The following is a 23,481-nucleotide window of genomic DNA, read 5'->3' as shown; positions in this document are numbered from 1 at the left end:
CTTAGTGTGTGGTAATGAGCAGGTATGTGTTCCTTTGGACAACGAAATCAAAAGGGATGGTTAGGTGGAAATAGGGAAGAACCCTGTCAAGGTATTATGAGTTAGGATACCAGGATCGGATGAATGATCTGATAGAAGTTTGGCGTGGAGATGGGAATTCTAAACGGACATTGTTCCACTCCCTAGGGTATGTTGTACCAGAAGGTTTGAGCGGGGATAGAATTCAGTGTACTTGGATATTGAGAGGTAAAGTGATATGGTGGTGGACCATAGGAATGGACCACATTGAACTATAAATAAGGTGATTGAACAGGAAAAAAAATTGTAACACAGGTGAATGAGTCAGCATGATTTGGTTTGTATAAATTAGTAATGGGGTAGAGCATTGCTAATGCTAAGTTGAGATCCATAAGTTTTTCCAAGTTTCGGAAAGGGATCAGAGAACGAAGAGAACCGAGTAGGAATCTGAAATTACTGATTGGTTGCAGATAAGATAACAATTTGAGGGCTTAATGTTATGTTAAGGAATTAAGCGTTAAGTGTGTGAATACTTGAGACACTAAGGATAGTGTAATCCTTGAAGGGATGGTCACAGTGATGAATGCTAGAGTACAGCAAGGGTGACGCAGCTTAGGACTTGGTAAGACGATAAGCAAGGAGTACTACGCAAAGTAAGGAAGTGAAAGATAATGGATACTGTGGTTCGGTATTAGTTCCGGAGGAACTAAAGAGGTTGTTGGAACTCTTAAGGCAGGAGCGTCTGTCTATCTTAAAGGACATAAGAACTTGAAAATTGTTAACTTTGAAATACAAAGTTCCAAAATGAGAGATTTGTATCTCTCCAAATAAATGCAGATAAGGGGAAAGTATATTGTTCTGGAAAAGAAAGGGAAGTTCTGACTCCCAATTCAACAAGAATTCTGAGGTTGTACCAAGGTTTAGGCTGGGGCCCTATAAGCTGGGCTCACCTTTGTAGGGGTGATGACTCACTAGTATTTCGGGTAGTGAGAATAAGTTAATGATGCAATTGTTGTGAACTAAGCAGACTCTAGAGTCTCTGCAAATATGATGTATAAGTAAGAGTTAAAGAAGGTATAGTTGTCAAACAAGATCTTGTGGAACGAGATCGTTACTCACGCTTGAGTACTATTGAAGATTAAGAGTAAAAGCGTTGGACCTTGGGAATTATAGTCAGAGGTAAGAGGTTTATTGTCTGATTTGCTCAAGTAAATTTCAAGGACGAAATTAATGTAAGGAGGGGATAGTTGTAACGACCCAAAATTACTAATAAGGCTTAAGGGCCTTGATTAGTGTGCCGAGAGGGCATAATTTGAAGTTGTGTGAATTAATGGTGTGATATGCAAGATTATGTGAAAAACATGTTTATGAGTATTCGATAAGCATGCGGGCCCAGTTTGGTTGTAAGGGCATAATTGTAATATTGGCCCGTTAGGGCATAAATGTGATTTTGTGATAATTTTTTAAGACCACATTATTATGTGAATATATATGTGTTGTAGCTTTCGACACGAGGTGATCCTAGGGAGCAAGTAGCGGGAAAGTCACAACAGGACCCGGTACTTGACTTGGGGCAAGTCAAGGGGTATTTCGGGTAGTAGATGATTATTTGGATTTTCGGGTTATGAAAATAAATAATTGGAGATATATTTGAGGTTAGGAAGCCTAAGTGAGAATATTGGGAAATTTTACGGTTTTGCCCTCGGGGACGTTTCCAATACCCTGAACCCTGGGATAGACTTAAGTAACTAAGGTTAGACTAAGAAAAAAATAGAAAACAGTAGAAACTCAAGGAACCGACTCTTCTCTCCCTTTCTCCTCTCTCTCAAGAAACTTAGTGAAACCAAAGGATTTGTGGCTGGGAATTAAAGTTTGAGCTGAGCAATTGGAGGTTTAATTTAGTGGAAGCTAGGGGAAACAAGTTAGAAACAAAGGTAAGAACTGAATCATACTCTTGGTCATTAGAATTCTGTGTTTTGGCTGGGTTTTAAGGGTGATTATGGTTTCGATATTTAAGGAATGAATTGAAGCTAGGAACTTGGGAGTTAGCCCAAAAATAGCTTGGAGAATTTGTTCTGCAGTGTAGGTAAGCTCGAAATTATGATTCAATGTTTGAATTTTGGTGTTTTCATAGCTGGTTTGAGTGTTCTTGGGTGTGTGGGTTCAAAAGATTAAAATGTTGTTTTGATGGGTTTCTAGACCAAATTTTTGTTTGGTTTTACTACTGGAAGCATGTTAAAGAGTTGTGATAATTGAGTTATGTTATTGGGATGGTCTAGGGTGGATTTGGGTGAGGTTTGAATATTAAAAATGGTGGTTTTTCTGGGTTCGCGGGGCTGGGCCGTGGCTCTTTTCCTTAGTGCTGCGGCCCTTCGGAGCAAGGAAGAGCCAGGAGGGCTCTGAGATGAGGGAGCGCCGTGGCGCCACAGGGGCAGGGCCGCAGCACGTGTCTGTGGTCAGAGAGGCCTAGCCTCTGTTTTAGGGGGGGTAGGCTGCGACGCAGTTCTTAGGGGCAACGACCCTTAAGGGCATTTGTGGCCTTTTGGAGTTTTTTAAGCGTGGGAACCTAACCTTTGGTGCTCGGGATCGATTCCACTATCGTGTTTTGTGGAATTCGATGTCCGGAAGGCTAGAATTCTATTCGGAAACCATTATGCAATTATTGATGAAATCCTTTATCATGGTTGTGACTAGGTGTACACTTGGGCTCTGGGTAGGATCGTGCTCGGGGGTCGTCTCTCCAAATTAAAGCACTTGGAATTAAAGGTAAGAAAACTGCACCCGGTTGTGGAATTTATATTGGGACTAAGGGTTCCCTGTTTTGTATGCTCTTTAAAGAGGATGGTATTGTGCCATGTTAATTGTAAATGGTTGGTATCACGCCATGTAAATAGTAAACGTGCGGCCTATGAGCACTGGAGTTTACACTTGCGCACAGGGCGCGGCTCGGCCACTGGTAGCTGAGGACAGCTTATTATGCACTGAGCTCGGTTTAAGTGGGCCGAAGTCAGTGGGTTAAATAGAGGGTGCGACCTAAGTTGTCGGCCCTAACTATCATGTGATTTGAGTGCAATTATTATGATGATTATGATATGCTGGTTAGTTGAATGGCAGACGGTTAGTTTGTTGAATATTATCGTTGAATGGGTGAATGTTGTGTACTGTTGAGTACCTGGTTATGTCTTGTGAAATAATTGAATATTATTAGTGATTGTGTTTTAAATGTTATGTTTTCTTGCTGGGCTTTGGCTCACGGGTGCTACGTGGTGCAGGTAAGGGCAAGGGTAAGGCAAGTTAACCATGGGTTGGAGAGCTCTGGGGGCGAGGTGTACATTGTCAGCTGCTCGACAGCCACGGTGAAGGAATTGTACAGGAACGAGAATGTAAAATGTGTATTTTTCCATTAGCGTGGCTTGGTTATTTATAAGCTTTGGAAATTTTGTAATTACGCTATTTAAACCTTGATTTGGAATCCCATGTACCAAATATGTATTTTATTGAAAATTATTCGTTTAAAACCAAAATCTTTTAAATCTATCCTGTTTGAATCGTTAGATTCACATTTTTAATCAAATGACTTGATTAGCAAGTCTCGCACTATTTTAAACACACAGTGTAACGGTCTTGGTTATCCAGGGCGTTACAAATTTCCCATACAACTCAAGAAAATACATTATCTTTCAATTTTTTCTTACACATCGATCTTACTATTTCCCCAACATTTATAGATTTGCAATTTTTTTTTCAATATTTCTCTATGCATATTTTTTTCTCTGTTTTTTTTTCAATTCAACTCATTGGGAGAAATAGTAGATCATATACTTTCTCAATATAATCCAACAAACCAATACAACTTCCCCTTCTTACAATCCATAACACCAAATCAAACAATCATATAAAACTATGGTGTAATGGGTCACAAAAAGGATAAAAATTTTAAGTTGCAAAATGTTTAGATATTGGCTTATAAAAGAAAAAGATTAGTCATTATGGCTCAAAAATGGGAAACTAGGATATTCAATTTCATAGGTAAGCTTGAAAGGCTCAAACGATCCAAAGAACATGCCTTAATTATCTTCCTAATCATGTGTACTTAGGATTTCACCTCAAACAATTAATCATTGATTTCTAGAGTGGTCGAGACTATATATAAGTAATAACATGTATAAATATCTCCAAATACTAGTGAAAGGTAAATCTAATTGTACACGTTATGTTTAAAAATTGAAGATCAAGCTTAAGTAACAACCACACAATAGTTAAGCACATAATTCATGCATAATTCATCAAGTTCTTAAACATATTCTTATCTCAATAAGATGTTTTATCATTAACAGACAACTATCAACATAACCATGGTTATGACAACCTAAAAACAAACTAAAAAAAATGACACTAATAGCAACTAAACAACACAAACACAAATAACAACTAAAGAAATGACAAATAAAAATTAAACAAACAGTTTTCCCTTAACCCACACTTAATTTTAGCATTGTCCTCAAGGCATATACTAAATAAAAAAAATTAATGAAAAATAAAAAGATAAGGGTAAGAAAAACTTCTGCAAGATTGCTTTGTTTAATGTCGTTAGCTCGACTGAATGATGTGGTCGTGATTGTCATGGTGGGTCATTTAACAGAACCTTCTTCCTTTTGTACTTATCAATAGAATTCAACATATCAAACTCTATAACTTCACCATCAAATCTCATTATAAGTACCCATGTTTTGACATCCAACTTTGCACTTGTAATCAGTAGGAATGGCCTACAAAATTGAACTTGCACCAAAACATCTTCAACTACCCTTAGGGGATAAGCATTAGTGCGATCAGCTATTCAAATAATAACACTATTTAATAACCCTAGATATAAATAAGCACATGTAGAATAAGATGTAACATTAATAGATGCTCCTAAATCTATCATACAATGATCAAACCTGGTTTTACCGATAGTGTATGGATTTATAAACATCCCAAAGTCTTGACACTTGGGTAGCAACTTCCTTTGGAGAATAGCAGAAACATTCTCCCCCACACTTATCTTTTTATGACCCTTTATGTAACGCCCTGGATAATCAAGACCATTACACTGTGTGTTTATAAAGGTGCAAGACTTGCTAATCAAATCATTCAGTTGAAAATGTGACGCTAAACCATTATTGAACTAGGGTTAAAAGATTTTGGTCATAAAAGATAAATTTCCATTTAAATAAGTGTTTGATACACGGGATCCCAAAAACAGGGTTAAATAACAGTTTAAAAAAAAATTCAGAGGTTATAAACAACCATAAGCCACTCTAATGGAAAAATAGGCATTCTAGGGTCTCCTATCCCTGTATCATCCCTCGGCTGTGGTGGCCGAGCAGCCGACTATGTACATTCTGCCCCCAGAGCACTCCAAATCAGGGTAGGTCCAGCTTACCCTTGCCTTTACCTGCACCACGTAGCACCCGTGAGCTAAGGCCCAACAAGAAAACCATATAACATAGCATAATCAATAACAGTAATCAAATAACTCACAAAACATTATCCAGATATTCAATAAACCATAGCAATCACATAGATAGTGATATCAATCAACGAATCAATAATATATTATCCAGGTAATCAACATGCCAAAATCATCAGATCAACATTAGTAAACATATCGTGCAATTTCCAGGGTCGACGCCCTTAGGCCGCACCCTCTGTTTATTCCACTGACTCTGGCTTACTTAGGCCGAGCTCAGAGATTATATAATTAACCTCAGCTACCAGTGGCCGAGCCGCATCCTGTGCTCCAATATTAATTCCGGCACTCTTAGGCCATTTATTTCATGCTCACATGGCATAATACCATCATACAACATTACATACAAATATAGGGAACTCTTAGTCCCAACATAGTCACACAACCGGGTGCAGTTTTCTTACCTTTGATTCTGAGCGGAGAAGGTGAACTAATTTTGAGCACGATCCCTAGCCTTGAGCCTTTGCGACAAACCTAGTCACAAGAGTTATCGATATATATCCACTTCCAATCAGAAATAAAATACCTAGGGAATAAAACTAGCCTCCAGGACCTCAATTTCTACTAAACCGGGTAGTAGAAATTGTCCCGAGCCCCTAGGTTCGAACCTTCAAGCCCTAACAACACTAAGAACTCCTCTAAGCTTAAAAATCCCAGGCGGGTCATGACTTGGCTTAGCAAGTTGCGACTTGCCCCAAGTCAGAGAGAAAGCTCTCACGCCAAAGGGGAGGTGGGTCGCGACTTGGCCAAGTAAGTCGCGGCGCGCCCCCAAGTCAGAAGGGCCACATGCTCTGCGGCGCCCCCAGGCTGGGTCGCGGTGCGCCATGCAAACCCAGACAGAACCTGGGTTTTCTCCTCCTTCTCCCAGCCAAGGTCACCTTAAATTGCCCAGAATTTTCCCCCTTACTCTATAATTGAACACCAATTTCAACTACGAATTAGACCCAAACTCACTTATTTTAGACACCAAAACCTCAACAACAACACTATAACTACACTCTCAAACATCACCTATTCATCTCCTATATACCCAGAATTAGCACATGATCCAACCAAGAAACCTTTTCAAAACCACCAACAATTTCATATACAAGAACCTAGAAAAACCTAAGCTAACCCAACAAAAAAATCAGAATTGAATACCCAAAATTCTTACCTCAATATAGCAGTTTCCTCCTCAGAATTTCCAGCTACAATTCAAGCTTAATTCCCTTCTGTTTTCCTCCAAGAATTCCCAGTCCAAGCTTAGTTTAAGCACCCCTTTGATCCAAAGCTTCCATATCCAACTTGAGAGAGAGAAAGAGAGCATAAAATGTGAGGGGGAGAGAAAGAGAGAGCTTTCTATGATATTTTCCATCTTCAATAATTCCCCAACCTTTTGCTCTATTAAAAGGAAAAACTGAATATATCCTTAGTCCTAGGAAATGACCTTTTTACCCTCCCAAACATAATAGTCCCTTTAACTTAGTCTAGGAATAAAATGGTCATTTATTCCCAATTCCCACTAATTCCTCAAGTGTTCCTAATATTTACCACATAAATCCCATCATCCAAATAATCACCAATTATTTACCCAATGTCTAACAATCTCCAATATATCTCCTAAATTCCCAAAAATACCCCCAGGCTCCCCCGAGCCGAGTATAAATCCCCGTCGTGACTATTTCGCCAAACTGCTCACTAGGACCGTCTCGAACCATATGCTGCAAACATATCCACATAATAATGTAGTCTCAACAGTTTACCACATACAATGTAACGCCCCTGGATAGCCAAGATCGTTACACTGTGTGTTTATAAAGGTGCAAGACTTGCTAATCAAGTCATCTAGTTAGAAACGTGTTACTGGAACTACAGTTGAACTAGGGTTAAAAGATTTTGGTCTCAAAAGTTTCATTTCTTATAACCAAACATTTTCTTTACATGGGACCCCAGAAGTAGTAAAGTTAAAAGAAAGTTTACAAAATTTCAGGATTAAAATACAGTTACTATCTACTCTAAGGCAAAATAAACAATTCTGCTTTTCCTGTCCTGTACCACTCCTCGGCCGTGGCGGCCGATCAGCTGAATATGTACATTTAGTCCCAAAGCTCTCCATCTCAGGACTGGTCCACTTTGCCTTTCCCTTTACCTACACCACGTAGCACCCGTGAACCAAGGCCCAACAAGAAAACACAATAACAGAGCATAATCATCAAGCACACAACCAGATAACTCATGAAGTATAATCATATACTCAACACTCCAAACATTCACGCTATTCAAGTATTTAGCATACCAAGTACATCATTTCATATTAATAATCAATTTACACATGATAACCAGGGTTAACACCCTTAGGTCGCACCCTCTATTTATCCCACTGACTCCGGCCCGCTTAAACCGAGCTCAGTGAATATTAAGTTGTCCTTAGCTACCAGTGGCTGAGCCGTGCCCTGTGCACAAGTATTATTTACGGCACCCTTAGGCCATCTAACACATGTACCATGACATAATACCATCTATGACATCATACAGATATAGGGAGCTCTTAGTCCCAACACAATCACATAACCCGGTGCAGTTTTCTTTCCTTTAGATTCCGATAGCTTTGTTCAATTCGATTCTCAAGCGCGTTCCCATCTGAGCCCTAGCGTACACCTAGTCACGGTCACAAGTTAGAACGATCTCCAAACTTCAACTCCAAAACCTAGCCTCGGGACCAATCCCGAGCCCTCGGGAAGCCCTAACTCCACCAAACGGGGTGATGGAATCAAACCCCAATCCCTCGGAAAAAAACCCTAAGAAATAACCCAAAAATGTAACGCCCTGGCTACCCCAGAACAGTTACGGTGAACGGTGGACCGGAAATTTGACTCACTACCTGAGTCCTTTGGTCAAAAACGTGCTCTAAGTGTAATTAACAGGTTAAGGTACAAAACCAATAAAAAGGAAATGGAGATTTTTATTACAAACTGCTCTGCAGAGCTAAACAAAATGTTTGCAAGTGGTTCTCAGTTCAAAATGGTCACTACAGTTTTAAATTTACAATCCTGCCGACCTAAGCGGCAAAAATAAGGTAAACCCCCTAGTTCCTCTGAGAACTCCTTGGCCGTGGTGGTCAAGCAGCCGCATATGTACACATCACCACATCAGCTCTCCACTCAAGGCTAGGTGAGCTTTTCTTTCCCTTTACCTGCACCACATAGCACCCATGAGCCAAAGCCCAGCAAGAAAACATAATACTTTTCATAGACATTATCAAATGATTATCATTATAATCACACTGAGCATAAAACTTTCAAACCAATGAGTGAACATCACATGATTCAAGAGGGAGAGTGGCTGCTAGGTAAGCCACTAGCCTCCAAGCACTTATTTCATTCATCGACCCTTGAGGTCGGTCTGGCATTAATGCTCTTTGAGTCATTCAATGTTGATGGTCGATTAGATCTAATCTTTGTTGGCTTGCGTGATACACGCTAAGGCCGTTCTGACTAATGAGTTAGTGCTATGTGACCAGTGTCCAGTATCACTACCGAACCTGACTAATAAGTCACAGCTTCACAGCTGATACTAACACCTTTGCCAATTCTGACTGATGAGTCAGTGCAACGTGACCAGTGCCCAGTACCACCGCCGAACCTGACTAATGAGTCACAACTTCACAGTTGATACTAGCACCTTTGCCAAACCTGACTAATGAGTCAGTACCACGCACAAGTGAGCAACTTATGCTAAGCATTCTATATTCAATCCATGTCCATATTATACAACCAACATGCCTCACGAATATCCATGCATGTCACACTTGGGGTGCAGTTTTCTTACCTCCGGTTCGAGCAAGAATGAATAAAAGAACAACCTTGAGAACGATCGACCTTTTGGTCCTTTAGCGGTTACCTAGTCACAACCAATTATGGGATTCCATCAATAAAATGAACAATAAAAGGTTCCCAAACCAAAACCTAACCTCCGGGACATCAAACACTACTCAACTGGGTAGTAGGTTCAACCTCGGGGCCTTAGACTTGCATCCCCGAGCCAAAAAGCCACTAAGGGCCACGGCCCTCCTTGGCCATGCCACGGCCCGCCCCTCAAATAGAGGCGCCCAAACTCAGCATCCCCCAAGGGCCGCGACTCACCCTGGCCATGCCACGGCGCAACCTCCGGTTCAGCCAAAACCCCTGTTTTTCTTCCCTTGCGTTTTCCCTTGAACCAACCCTTCAAATCCAATTAAAACACCAACCTAACACCCAATTAAACCTCCAAACATCACCCATAACTCTCCCCCATCATAACCCAAGTAAAACACCACATAAACTCCCCTTGATTCCAACTTTCCACACCAAAATCTAGAGCTGAAATCTTAAAACGAAAACAGAGCATACATGGAAACTAGTGGCTAAAAGCTTACCTCAAGTTCAGGTTATGGTGCTCTTCCACAGTGGAACACTCTCCCAAAGTACCAAGGCCTAGCTCCCAAGCTCAAATCCTCAACAAGATCACAAAAACTCACAAGGAAAATGAAGGAAGGAGAAGTTACGGGAAGGAGAAGAAGAAAACTCTGTTTTTGGTTCTGTTTATTCTACAGCCTCCAAACATCATATATATCCAAGCCAAAAGACTAAAATACCCCTAGGTCTTTTAAATCTTCTAAAGCCACTTCAAGGGTAATTTTGGCACTTTCCACCTACACCGTTAATGATAATTAACGCTTCCCAATTCCCGCTAATCTCAATATTCTCAAACACCAATAATTCACATCCCGTTACCCTTTAATGCCCAGTAACACTCTAATCATTAAAACACCCCGAGACTCACCCCGAGCCCCGAGCTTAAGCCTGTTATGACCAAACCGATAATTAACATTCCTTGATCGTCTCATGCCAAATGGCTCGTACAAACCCACATCATAATGTGGTCTCAAGATATATCACCAACATGCGTACAAATAATCAATTTACCCTCAACGGGCCAAATTACCATCACACACCTGTAATTAGAAATATGGACTCACATGCATGCATTTCACATCATATCATAATATAATCAACATATACATGCGTTTTATCAATTAATAACACAATTAGCCAAGTATGGCCCTCCCGGCCTACTGTTCACGCCGTTAAACACAACAGAGAATTCGGGGCATTACAACTATCCCCTCCTTACTGAAATTTCATCCTCAAAATTTACCTAAACAGCTCGGGATACTGACTCTGCATATCTGACTCCAGCTCCCAGGTCGCCTCCTCGACCTTGCTGTTCCTCCACAATACCTTAACCAAAGGTATTGTCTTATTCCTGAGGACCTTGTCCTTTCTGTCAAGTATCTGAACTAGCTGCTCCTCAAAGGAGAGATCTGGCTCAAGCTCCAGATCTTCATAACTCAGAATATGGCCCACATCAGATACATACCTCCGAAGAGCTGAAACATGGAACACATTGTGCACGGTAGACAACGCCGGAGGCAAAGCCAATCTGTAAGCCACCTAACCAATCCTCTCCAGGATCTCAAATGGACCTACAAATCTAGGACTCAGCTTGCCTTTCTTCCCAAACCTTCTCACCCCTTTCCATGGCGAGACTCTGAGGAAAACATAGTCTCCTGCTTGGAACTCCACGTTCCTACGCTTGGGATCTGCATAGCTCTTCTGTCTACTCTGAGAAGTAAGCATTCTAGCTCTAATCTTCTCTATAGCCTCACTGGTCCTCTGAACTGCATCAGGACCTAAGTATCTCCTTTCTCCTGTCTCATCCCAATGAATGGGAGATCTGCACTTCCTACCATAAAACATCTCATAAGGTGCTACTCCAATGGTAGATTGGTAACTGTTGTTGAAGGAGTATGAAAAGAGATATCCTACTCATGATCTGGAATTGGCAGCGGTGCTGTCACAATGGTATCAGAGCCTTGACCCAGCCAGAAGTGTGGCCGACGGGGACGTCGGGCCCGTAAGGGGGGCTGATTGTGACAGTCAGAATCCCGTGATCCGTAAGGGGAAAGACTGGGTAAGCTGTGCAATCCCACACCGCCTGGGGAAGTTCAAATGTGATGATTCTAAGACTGTGTAGGTATGGGACTACACAGTTGAAGAGGGCTTAAATGGATTGATGGGTACTACCTGTATCAACAAGATGCATCTTCTTTTCGGTAGCCCATCACTTGAGTACTCCAAAGTTAAGCGTGCTTGACCTGGGGTAATCTAGGGATGGGTGACCTCCTGGGAAGTTTTCCTAGGAAGCATGTGAGTGAGGATAAAGCACGCTGAAAAGACTCGTGTTGGTTTGTAGGGCCAGTCGTCATTCCAGAAAGCAGTCATAGTGACGTGGGGCGTCACAAAAAATCCCTTTCTGGGAGCAGGGTAGCGCTACACCACCCTAAAGTGGGCGCTACAGCGCTACAAAAAAAGCCATCAGGCTCCCAGACACCCAAGCCTAGCGCTATAGCTCCCTAAGGCTAGCGCTACAGTGCTAGTCACAACCAGGCAATACCCAGGCTTCTCCTCTTCGAACTTCCTCGAGCTAAAACCTTCCAAAATCCTTCCAAACCTTAACCAAACTCCAAAACAAACCTACCAACATCTATATCTCACCCCATAAGTCCCATCCATACAAAACCCAATCACATGCACTCCAAATCAAAGAAATCACCATAGCTGAACTTAGAGCTCAAAAACTCAACAAGAAAAACAACTGAAACCACAAAATTCAAGTGACCAAGTTCAGAACTTCTTACCTTCAACAGAGATGTTCAACCTTAGGCTATCCTCCAATCTTCCTTAGCTTTCACTCAAAACTTCAGCCTCAATTCCCTAGAATTCCCACCAAGACTCAGCTCAAAACCCATAATAACACTAAGAACCAGAAACTGAGTTACAACCTGAAAACCTTACCTTAATTGGATGCCTAACCCCTGCTGAATTCTCAAACTTGATCAAGGTCTCAAGTGCCAAGCCTTAGCCAAGAGCTCCTCTGAATTTTAGCTCTAAAAGACCCCAAGGATTGAAGAAGAAACCCCAAACCATGCAAGAGCAGTGCCCTGCTTTCCCTTCTTTCTTTTCTCCTTCTTTTCTTTTGTCTGAATCCTTTTTCAGACCTCTATTGCCTTCTACACATTCCACTAAGGTATAAAGCTTAATAATACTTATCCCTGCTTTTAACTCAAATGACCAATTTTCCCTCCCATTGAAAACTAAGCTATTAAACCTCCTAAGGGCATTTTAGTCATTACACCCAATTCCCGCTAATTCCTCGAATGTCTCTAATATTTACCGCTTACTTCTTGACACATAACTAATCACCAATTATATTCCTCAATATCAAAATAGACTCCAATATATTCTCTAAATTCCCAGAAATACCCCCAGGCTCGCCCCGAGTCGGGTATAAGTCCCCGCCGTGACTTTTTCGCTAAACCACTCACTACGATCGCCTCGAGTCACATATTACAAATATATCCACATAATAATGTGGTCTCAACAATTTATCACAGTTATTTACATTTATGCCCTCAACGAGACAAAATTATGAATATGCCCTTCTAACCTAATCAGGGCCTACATGCATACTAATACACATAGTCATGCTTCACAGATATTCAAATAATCATATAACACGCTTTAAATCATTAAATCACATATAATCCAGTTATGCCCTCTCGGCACACTAATCAAGGCCCTTAAGCCTTATTAGTAAATTTGGGTCGTTACAACTATCCCCTCCAAATGAGAATTTCATCCTCGAAATTTACCTGAATACTTCGGGATACTGATCCCGCATCGCTGACTCAAGCTCCCAGGTCGCCTCCTAGACCCTACTATTCCTCCACAACACTTTAACAAGAGGAATCATCTTATTCCGTAGTACTTTGATCTTCTGATCCAAGATCTGAACCGGTTGCTCCTCATAGGCTAGATCTGTCTGCAATTCCAAGTCTTCATACCTCAACACATGTGTTGCATCTGAGACGTACTTCCAGAGCATGGAAACATGGAATACGTCATGGACTCCTGACAATGATGGTGGCAAGGCTAATCTGTAAGCCACCTAACCGATCCTTTCCAGGATCTCAAAAGGTCCGATGAACCAAGGGCTCAGCATGCCCTTCTTTCCAAATCTCCTCACCCCTCGCAATGGTGAAACTCAGAGAAACATGTGGTCCCCAACCTGGAACTCCACGTCCCTATGCTTGGGATCAGCATAGCTTTTCTGTCTGCACTGTGAGGCAAGCATCCTAGCTCGGATCTTCTCTATAGCCTCATTTTTCCTCTGAACCATTTCTGGTCCCAAATACTTCCTCTCACCCATCTCATCCCAATGAATGGGTGATCTACACTTCCTCCCATATAACATCTCGTAGGGAGCCACTCCAATCGTTGATTGGTAACTATTGTTATTTGAAAATTCAATCAACGGGAGATACTTACTCCATGACCCCTCAAAGTCAATCACACACACTCTGAGCATATCCTCCAACACCTGAATCGTCCTCTCAGACTGTCCATCAGTCTGTGGATGAAAGGCTGTGTTGAACTTCAACTGAGTCCCCATAGCCTTTTGCAAACTACCCCAAAACTTGGAGGTAAAAATAGGATCCCGGTCTAACACTATAGACTTAGGAACCCCATGGAGATGTACGATCTCCCTCACATACAACTCAGCATACTGATCCACAGTATATGTCGACCTCACTGGAAGAAAATGGGCTGACTTGGTGTATTTGTCCACTATCACCCACACCGAGTCATGAAGCCCTACTGTTCTGGGTAAACCTCCCACAAAATCCATCATAATATCCTCCCATTTCCAATCAGGAATACCCAAGGGTTGAAGCAACCCTGCTGGTTGTTGATGCTCAGCTTTCACCTGCTGATAGGTTAAACATGTTGGATTAGCTTATACATGATCTTTATTTATTTTCATGTATATCTAATATTAAACAAATTAATACGAGATAGCCTAAAACATGTTTCTAAAATTGAATTCAAAGAGAAACAAAGAATAGAATACTTACAGTATACGCAGCGGAATGAAAGAGTCCTTCCTTCAGTTTCTCTAACTCTTGTATCCTCTCTGTCGCAGAGTATTATCAAGAAACTGAACCGATCTTCTATTTTCTTCACAATCTTCCAATGTATCCTTAGAACCACCTAGACTAGTGTGGGAAATTCTAAACACATGAGATAGATATAGAGAGAAGAAGAGAAAATAACAAAGAGGCTCAGAAAAGGACTTGTGTTTAGAGAGAATCTAAAACTATCAGAAAATCTGACTTGTGACTTATCAAACTTTTGTTTTGACTTCTCTCTAAGCACTCATTTTATAGAATCAATTAGGCAATTTAATTTAATTAAAAAATCAATAAAATAATAGCCATTTTGAAGCCCTAGGTTGAAATTATCATGGGCTATAGGCCTGTGAAATTTCCCATTTGATTATAAGCCCATTGGACTTAAAATCAAGGCCTGTATTATTTTCTATTGATTTAATTAATTAAATAATTATTTAAATCCTTTATCAAATTAATTATTTATAATTTGAACCTTGATTTAAATTTATTTATTAATTTAGATACCAATTTATCTTAATTAATAAATCTGCCATAAATTATCTTTTCTTCTAAAAAATACACAACTCTGTGAAACTATCCAAAATTGACCTGGTCAACTTTGATAATTCTAATTGATGATTAAATCAATTAATTGAGACTATCTAGATGATTTTATCCAGGGTACAATGGGGACCATGGGCCTATGAAATCAAGCTCCAATAAGTTATCATAAATCTAACAAATAAATTTACTAACTTATTAATTCCTCGTGACTCCACTATAGACTTGGAATTGCACTCTTGAATTCATAGAACACTCTATAACAAATATAGATACGCTATTAATTATCCATTGTTACAACCATAATTGTCACTCAATCCTCTATAGACGGTCTACAATGAGATAGGACTAAAATACCGTTTTACCCCTCATTGTATTTTATCCTTAAAACACTTAGCTCCTTGTAAATGATATTTCAGTAAACTAATTTAATTATTGAAATGAGATCTCTATCATTTAACACCTTGAACCAAACTAAAAGGAAACCATCGTTTCACTTTTTCATCAGAAGCTATAGATGTTCATATCTATGATTAACACTCCCACTCAATTATACTATCGAGTTCCCAAGATGTAAGTATGGGATAGTCCGTAGGGTAAGCTGGTAACGAACAAGTCAAAGAACTCAAATAATACAATCAGTTAGAATACTAACCACTCAGAATTGAGATTGAATTGACCTATGGTCAACTATATGATATGACTAGAATAGATAATAACGGTATGTTTACTTATCTTATCAACTGTCAATATCGGTCCAGTCCGATGTAACAAATACATCCGATCTTATCTACTTTGCTAATGTTCTGGAAAGAACATAACACTCTAATGTGTAAGTAGATCATATCCTAGATTGGCAAGTCAGTGTAAATCCTGGGCACTAACTAATCTTAGGACTAACTTATTTTGAACATATAATCATATTTATATTCCACTGTGATTACGTCACTATAAATAAGATTAGCTATATGCTCGGGATTTAATAGAATTTTATATTAAACAAATAATCATGAAAATAAAACATGTGAGCAAAGTGATTAACCAAGTCAAAAATGATTTCTATTCTTTTATTGATAATAAAATGAGATTACAAAGAATTTGGGTTTTAATTAGTGCATAAAACCCCAACAAAAGATCTGGCTATGTACTCTACAACATCCTTCTTCATCCCGGGCCACCAATATAATGTCCGTAGATCCTGATACATCTTCGTGGTACCTGGATGAAGTAAGTACGGCGTCGTATGTGACTCATCCAATATCTCTCGTCTGATCCCCTCATCAGCTGGAACAAAAATCCATCCCTGATACTGAAGCAAACCAACGTCAGAAATAGAATAGTTCTTAGCTACTCCCGCTAAGACATTCTCTATAACCTCCTGTAACTGAGCGTCTACCAATTCTCCTTCTTTAATCCACTCTAGCAGGGTCGACTGCAGACTAATATTGGCCAACTGGCCCACCACCAATTCTATCCCCGCTCTGACCATCTCGTTAGCTAACTCTCTCGAGATCTGTGTGGAACTATACAATTGACCTGGGCCTCTCCGGCTCAATGCATCCGCCACTATGTTGGCTTTCCCCGGATGGTAAAGAATACCACAATCATAATCTTTCACCAATTCTAGCCAACGTCTCTGTCCCATCTTCAGGTCCTTCTGTGTGAAGAAGTACTTCAAGCTCTTGTGATCGGTGTATATCTCGCACTTCCCCCCATATAGGTAATGTCGCCAAACCTTCAGTGCGAATACCACTGCTGCTAACTCCAAGTCATGGGTAGGATATCGCTGCTCATATTCCTTCAGCTGTCATGACGCATAAGCTATGACCTTCTCGTCCGGCATCAACACACAGCCTAAACTCAACCTCGACGCATTGCAGTAGACAACAAACTTCCCTTCCCCCGTAGGAAGACTCAACACAGGTGCAGTAATAAGTCATCGCTTCAATTCTTGGAAACTGTTCTCACACTTGTCTAACCAGATAAACTTCAAATTCTTCCGTGTCAATTCTGTCATCGGTACTGCTATCTTTGAGAAGCCTTCCACAAATTGTCTGTAGTACCCTGCTAGACCAAGAAAACTCCACACCTCTGAGGCATTCCTTGGCCTCATCCAATCCCTAATTGCCTCCACTTTAGATGGATCCACCTTAATCCCATCTTCACCCACAATATGTCCAAGGAATGTCACTTCTGGTAACCAAAATTCACATTTCTTAAACTTGGCGTACAACTGATGCTCCCTCAATCCCTGCAGAACCTGTTGAAGATGAATCTTGTGCTCTACCTCTGAATTGGAATACACTAAGATGTCGTCGATGAAGAAAATAACAAACTGATCCAGAAAGCCCTTGTTCACCCTGTTCATTAAGCCCATAAAGGCTGCTGGGGCATTGGTCAAACCAAATGACATGACCAGAAATTCATAGTGCCCATACCTCGTTCGGAAGGCCGTCTTTGGTATGTCCTCGTCCTGATCCTCAGCTGGTGATAACCAGATCGAAGATCAATTTTCGAGAACACCGTCTTACCCTGCAGCTGATCGAACAAGTCATCAATCCTTGGTAGGGGATACTTATTCTTGATAGTCAACTTGTTCAATTCCCAGTAGTCTATACACATTCTCAAAGTCCCGTCCTTCTTCTTCACAAAAAAAATTGGAGCACCCCATGGCGAGTAGCTAGGCCTGATGAACCCCAAATCCAAAAGCTCCTGTAGCTATATCTTCAATTCTTTTAGTTCTGCCGGTGCCATCCTATATGGTGCCCTCGACACTGTCTCTGTCCTTGGCGCCAACTCAATGACAAACTGAATCTCCCTACATGGCGGCAACCCAGGTAAGTCCTCAGGAAACACATCCAAGAATTCGCAAACCAATCTGGACTCCTCCGGTCTTGTTGGCAGAGCCCTAGTGGTTTCCACCACACTAGCTAAGAAACCTATACATCCTCTGTGTAATAGGTCCCTAGCTCTCAACGCTAAAATCCTGGGTATGTGGGATCCATGCACCGCTCCCACAAAGACAAAGGGATCCTCGCCCTCCGGCTCAAAGGTCACCATCTTCTTCCTGCAGTCAATAGTAGCTCCATATCTAACCAGCCAATCCATACCTAAAATCATATCAAAGTCTACTGACAATTCCCTACCATCTACCATCACTGACAGTGCTCTAATCCACCTCCTAGAAACTACCAGTCCTCCTGTAGGCAAAATACTCCCAAACCCTTAAGTACAATACTCACTAGGTCTACACAGACTATCAATCACCTTACTAGAAACATGCGAATTTGTAGCACCAGAGTCAATCAATATAGTAAAAGGAGAGCCAGCGCTAGAAAGCTGACCTGTCACTATCGAGGGACTAGCCTCGGCCTCTGCCTGCGTCAGGGTGAACACTCGAGTTGGAGTCAAGCTGTCCACCTTTCCCGCATCTCCCTTTTGCACTGTCGGGTAGTATTTCTTGAGGTGTCCCACCACCCCGCACACATAACAGACCTTAGCCCGACACTCGCCTGGATGGCATCTTCTATACCTCGTCCACTCAGGATAGGTCCTCCCTGAATCACTGCCTCCCTGACGGCCACCCTGAGTACCCCGACCTCTCCTATCAGGACTAGGAGCGGTCGAAGCATCAGGGGTCTTCCTCTTCAAATCACTGGGGCCTTCGCCCCTACCAGAACCTAAATATGGAGGCACCACCCTGCAGCCCTCCCGTCTTGCTGCGCTCTCTCTCCATATCTTATTTTTCGCTTCCTCAGTAGTAAGAGCCTTCTCTACAACCTGGGCATAAGTCGTCCCTCCAGGAACTGTTGTAATCCTCACATCTCAAGCTATCATAGCATTAAGCCCTCTAATAAACCTGTCTTGCCTAGCTACATCAGTAGGCACAAGGTCTGGTGCGAACATCGCAAGTTTGTCAAAATTTAGGGCAAATTCTGTAACTGTCATGCTTCCCTAAACCAACCCCACAAACTCATTTACTTTCGCTGCCCTGATGGCAACATTATAGTACTTCTGACTGAATAGGTCCTTGAATCCTTCCCAAGTCAAAGCAGTAACATCTCTAGTCTGTGATGCCACTTCCCACCAGATACGGGCATCCTCTCTCAACATATATGTGGCACAGGCCACTCTGTCATGTCCCTCTACCCTCATGAAATCCAGAATGGTAGTAATCATGGTCATCCACTATTTAGCCTTCAGTGGATTAGGTTCTCCCTCAAAGATCAGGGGGTGCTGCTTCCTGAACCACTCATACAACAACTCCCATCTGTTCCCAACCTCTATTGGCTATACCACTGGTACCACTGCAGGTGGCACAATAGGGGCATCACTCCCTGATGGAGCCTGCTGTCGAAGAATTCGAATCTGTTCATCCTGGCTCTGTAGCCGTGCTTGCATATCAGCCATAAGTTGCTGCCAGTTCTCAGGGACTGGCGGAGGGGTCTGGCCCTGGTCATCATCTCTAGTCTCAGACCTGGTGCCGGCTAGTCGTGTAGATTTTCTTGGACGCATAATTATCCAAGTCAATCTGCAATCAATGACTCGACAGTCAGAGTCAGACTATGATGATAGGGTAATAATCCCTTTCATGATCCACCATTAGAACCCAAACATTCACAAACAATCAAAATATAACAGTTTATCCAGGTATTCAAATATTTTCATTCACATGCATAGCAATGCTAATAAGCATGCCTCAATATCATCATGCAATAGTCAAGGGCCAGGCCCTATCAGTATCTCATGCTTCCTATTAATCCAACAAGTTTCAACAGTCATATTCCATTCAAATCATTTAAGCATGTAGTCATGTATACACAATTACCAAACCCTGAGTCGAGCTTGTCTTTCGCGGTGAATGTACATGTCCAGCCAGTCTTCAAGAACCATTAAACCTAGGAAACTCTGATACCAAGTTGTAACGCACTGGATAGCCAAGACCGTTACACTTTGTGTTTATAAAGGTGTAAGACTTGCTAATCAAGTCATTTAGTTAGAAACATGTTACTGAAACTACAGTTGAACTAGGGTTAAAATATTTTGGTCTCAAAAGTTTCATTTCTTATAACCAAACTTTTTCTTTACATGGGACCCCAGAAGTAGTAAAGTTAAAAGACAATTTACAAAATTTCAGGATTAAAATATAGTTACTAGCCACTCTAAGGCAAAACAGACAATTAGGCTTTTCTCGTTCTGTACCACTCCTCGGCCGTGGTGGCCGATCGACTGACTATGTACATTCAGCCCCAAAGCTCTCCATCTCAGGACTGGTCCACTTTGCCTTTGCCTTTACCTACACCACGTAGCACCCGTGAACCAAGGGCCAACAAGAAAACACAATAACAGAGTATAATCATCAAGCAAACAACCAGATAACTCATGCAGTATAATCATATACTCAATAGTCCAAACATTCACGTTATTCAAGTATTCAACATACCAAGTACATAATTTCATATTAATAATCAATTTACACATGATAACCAGGGTTAACACCCTTAGGCCGCACCCTCTATTTATCCCACTGACTCTGGCCCGCTTAAACCGAGCTCAGTGAATATTAAGTTGTCCTTAGCTACCAGTGGCCGAGCCATGCGCTGTGCACAAGTATTATTTACGACACCCTTAGGCTGTCTAACACATGTACCATGGCATAATACCATCTATAACATCATACAGATATAGGGAGCTCTTAGTCCCAACACAATCACATAACCGGGTGCAGTTTTCTTACCTTTAGATTCTGATAGCTTTGTTCAATTTGATTCTCAAACGCGTTCCCATCTGAGCCCTAGCGTACACCTAGTCACGGTCAGAAGTTAGAATGATCTCCAAACTTCAACTCCAAAACCTAGCCTCGGGACCAATCCCGAGCCCTTGGGAAGCCCTAACTCCACCAAATAGGGTGGTGGAATCAAACCTCGAGCCCCCGGGCAAAAACCCTAAGAAATAACCCAAAGATCCCTTTCTGGGAACAGGGTAGCGTTACAGCGCTACAAACAAAGCCATTAGGCTCCCAGACACCCAAGCCTAGCGCTACAGTGCTAGTCACAACCAGGCAATACCCAGGCTTCTCCTCTTCAAACTTCCTCGACCTAAAACCTTCCAAACCTTAACCAAACTCCAAAACAAACCTACCAACATCTTTATCTCACCCCATAAGTCCCATCCATACAAAACCCAATCACATGCACTCCAAATCAAAGAAATCACCATAGCTGAACTTAGAGCTCAAAAACTCAACAAGAAAAACAACTGAAACCACAAAATTCAAGTGACCAAGTTCAGAACTTCTTACCTTCAACAGAGATGTTCAACCTTAGGCTATCCTCCACTCTTCCTTAGCTTTCACTCAAAACTTCAGCCTCAATTCCCTAGAATTCCCACCAAGACTCAGCTCAAAACCCATAATAACACTAAGAACCAAAAACTGAGTTACAACCTGAAAACCTTACCTTAATTGGATGCCTAACCCCTGCTGAATTCTCAAACTTGATCAAGGTCTCAAGTGCCAAGCCTTAGCCAAGAGCTCCTCTGAATTTTAGCTCTAAAAGACCCCAAGGATTGAAGAAGAAACCCCAAACCATGCAAGAGCAGTGCCCTGCTTTCCCTTCTTTCTTTTCTCCTTCTTTTCTTTTGTCTGAATCCTTTTTCAGACCTCTATTGCCTTCTACAAATTCCACTAAGGTATAAAGATTAATAATACTTATCCCTGCTTTTAACTCAAATGACCAATTTTCCCTCCCATTTAAAACTAAGCTATTAAACCTCCTAAGGGCATTTTAGTCATTACACCCAATTCCCGCTAATTCCTCGAATGTCTCTAATATTTACCGCTTACTTCTTGACACATAACTAATCACCAATTATATTCCTCACTATCAAAATAGACTCCAATATATTCTCTAAATTCCCAGAAATACCCCCAGGCTTGCCCCGAGCCGGGTATAAGTCCCCGCCGTGACTTTTTCGCTAAACCACTCACTACGATCGCCTCGAGTCACATATTACAAATATATCCACATAATAATGTGGTCTCAACAATTTATCATATTTATTTACATTTGTGCCATCAACGGGCCAAAATTACGAATATGCCCTTCTAACCTAATCAGGGCCTACATGCATACTAATACACATAGTCATGCACCACATATATTCAAATAATCATATAACATGCTTTTAATCATTAAATCACATATAATCTAGTTATGCCCTCCCGGCACACTAATCAAGGCCCTCAAGCCTTATTAGTAAATTTGGGTCGTTACATATATTCACATTTATGCCCTCAACGGGACAACATTACAAATTATGCCTCTATAATCTAAACTGGGCCCACATGCATATTAATACTCATAATCATTCATTTCACATATCCATATAATCATATAAGCATGCTTATCGCATAATCATGCATTAAATCATTTAAATCATACATAAGTCAATTATGCCCTCCCAGCACACTAATCAAGGCCCTTAAGCCTTCTTAGTAATTTTGGGTCGTTTCACTTTAGTTTCCTTTTATTTGTGGACAACTCCTTGGGTAGCTTAGCATATGGTGGTACTTGCTTAATGTTTTTAAGGAGAGAAATATTCATTTTAAGGATCACCTTATTTTCCTCCTCATTCTTAAACTTTTTCAATTTGCTCAAAAAAGGAGGAATAGAGACATAGGATCTGACAGTTGGTTTGTGTAGCATGTTCTGTGATGATAGACCAACTGACGTGAAAGTTTCGATCTCCAATGGAGAATATGCTTCTTGGGTTGAATTGTTGACTTCTTGAGTTGGAGTTATGTCTGGATAAGGTGGCATGTCAAGTTGTGGACCACTTTGAAGAGTTAGGGTACCATCATTCTTTATCAGATTACTCTCTAATTCTGCGGGTGATTCTCCAATATTCTCAACCTTAAGATTATTCAATGATGTAGCAATTTGTCCCATAGTACTCTCCAAATTCTTGAGGGACACTTCTGTACTTTGAAGAATAACTTGGGTCTGTATAGTTGAAGCCACCAATGTTTTTAGCATACCTGAAATTGATGGTTCCTAATCTTGTGACATTCCTATAGAAGGTTGTTGAGGAAAAGGCCCATAAGCATGCTCTGACATCTGTTGAAGTTTAAGATTTCTGGCATTCAGTGCATTAATGAGATCTCCAATTGATGGATCTGAATATTGTGGTGTGAACTCATTATATTCTGATTGAGAGTGGTAATTTTGCTCAACATATTAATTTCCACCATAGAAAGTATTAGAATATGCCTCCAATTGTGAATTGTAATTATTAGAATAGAGGTCATATCTATTCATTTGAGGATCATAACAGTGTTGATAGTACATTGCCA

The 23,481-nt window shown here is 41.0% G+C and overlaps 1 long non-coding RNA gene across 1 annotated transcript; it reads left to right on the top strand.

The window, feature by feature from the left end:
* Positions 1–1,934: 1,934 nt before the first annotated feature.
* Positions 1,935–2,726, top strand: LOC133821590 (uncharacterized). Its single transcript, XR_009887693.1, has 3 exons — positions 1,935–1,952; positions 2,036–2,104; positions 2,713–2,726. It is a non-coding gene; the product is annotated as an uncharacterized LOC133821590 (long non-coding RNA).
* Positions 2,727–23,481: the final 20,755 nt, after the last annotated feature.

The sequence above is a fragment of the Humulus lupulus genome, chromosome 3 (genome assembly GCF_963169125.1).
Source record: "Humulus lupulus chromosome 3, drHumLupu1.1, whole genome shotgun sequence".
Classification (NCBI taxonomy): domain Eukaryota; kingdom Viridiplantae; phylum Streptophyta; class Magnoliopsida; order Rosales; family Cannabaceae; genus Humulus; species Humulus lupulus.
Note: the sequence above shows the minus strand (reverse complement) of the source record. Positions and strands in the feature narration are given on the sequence as shown.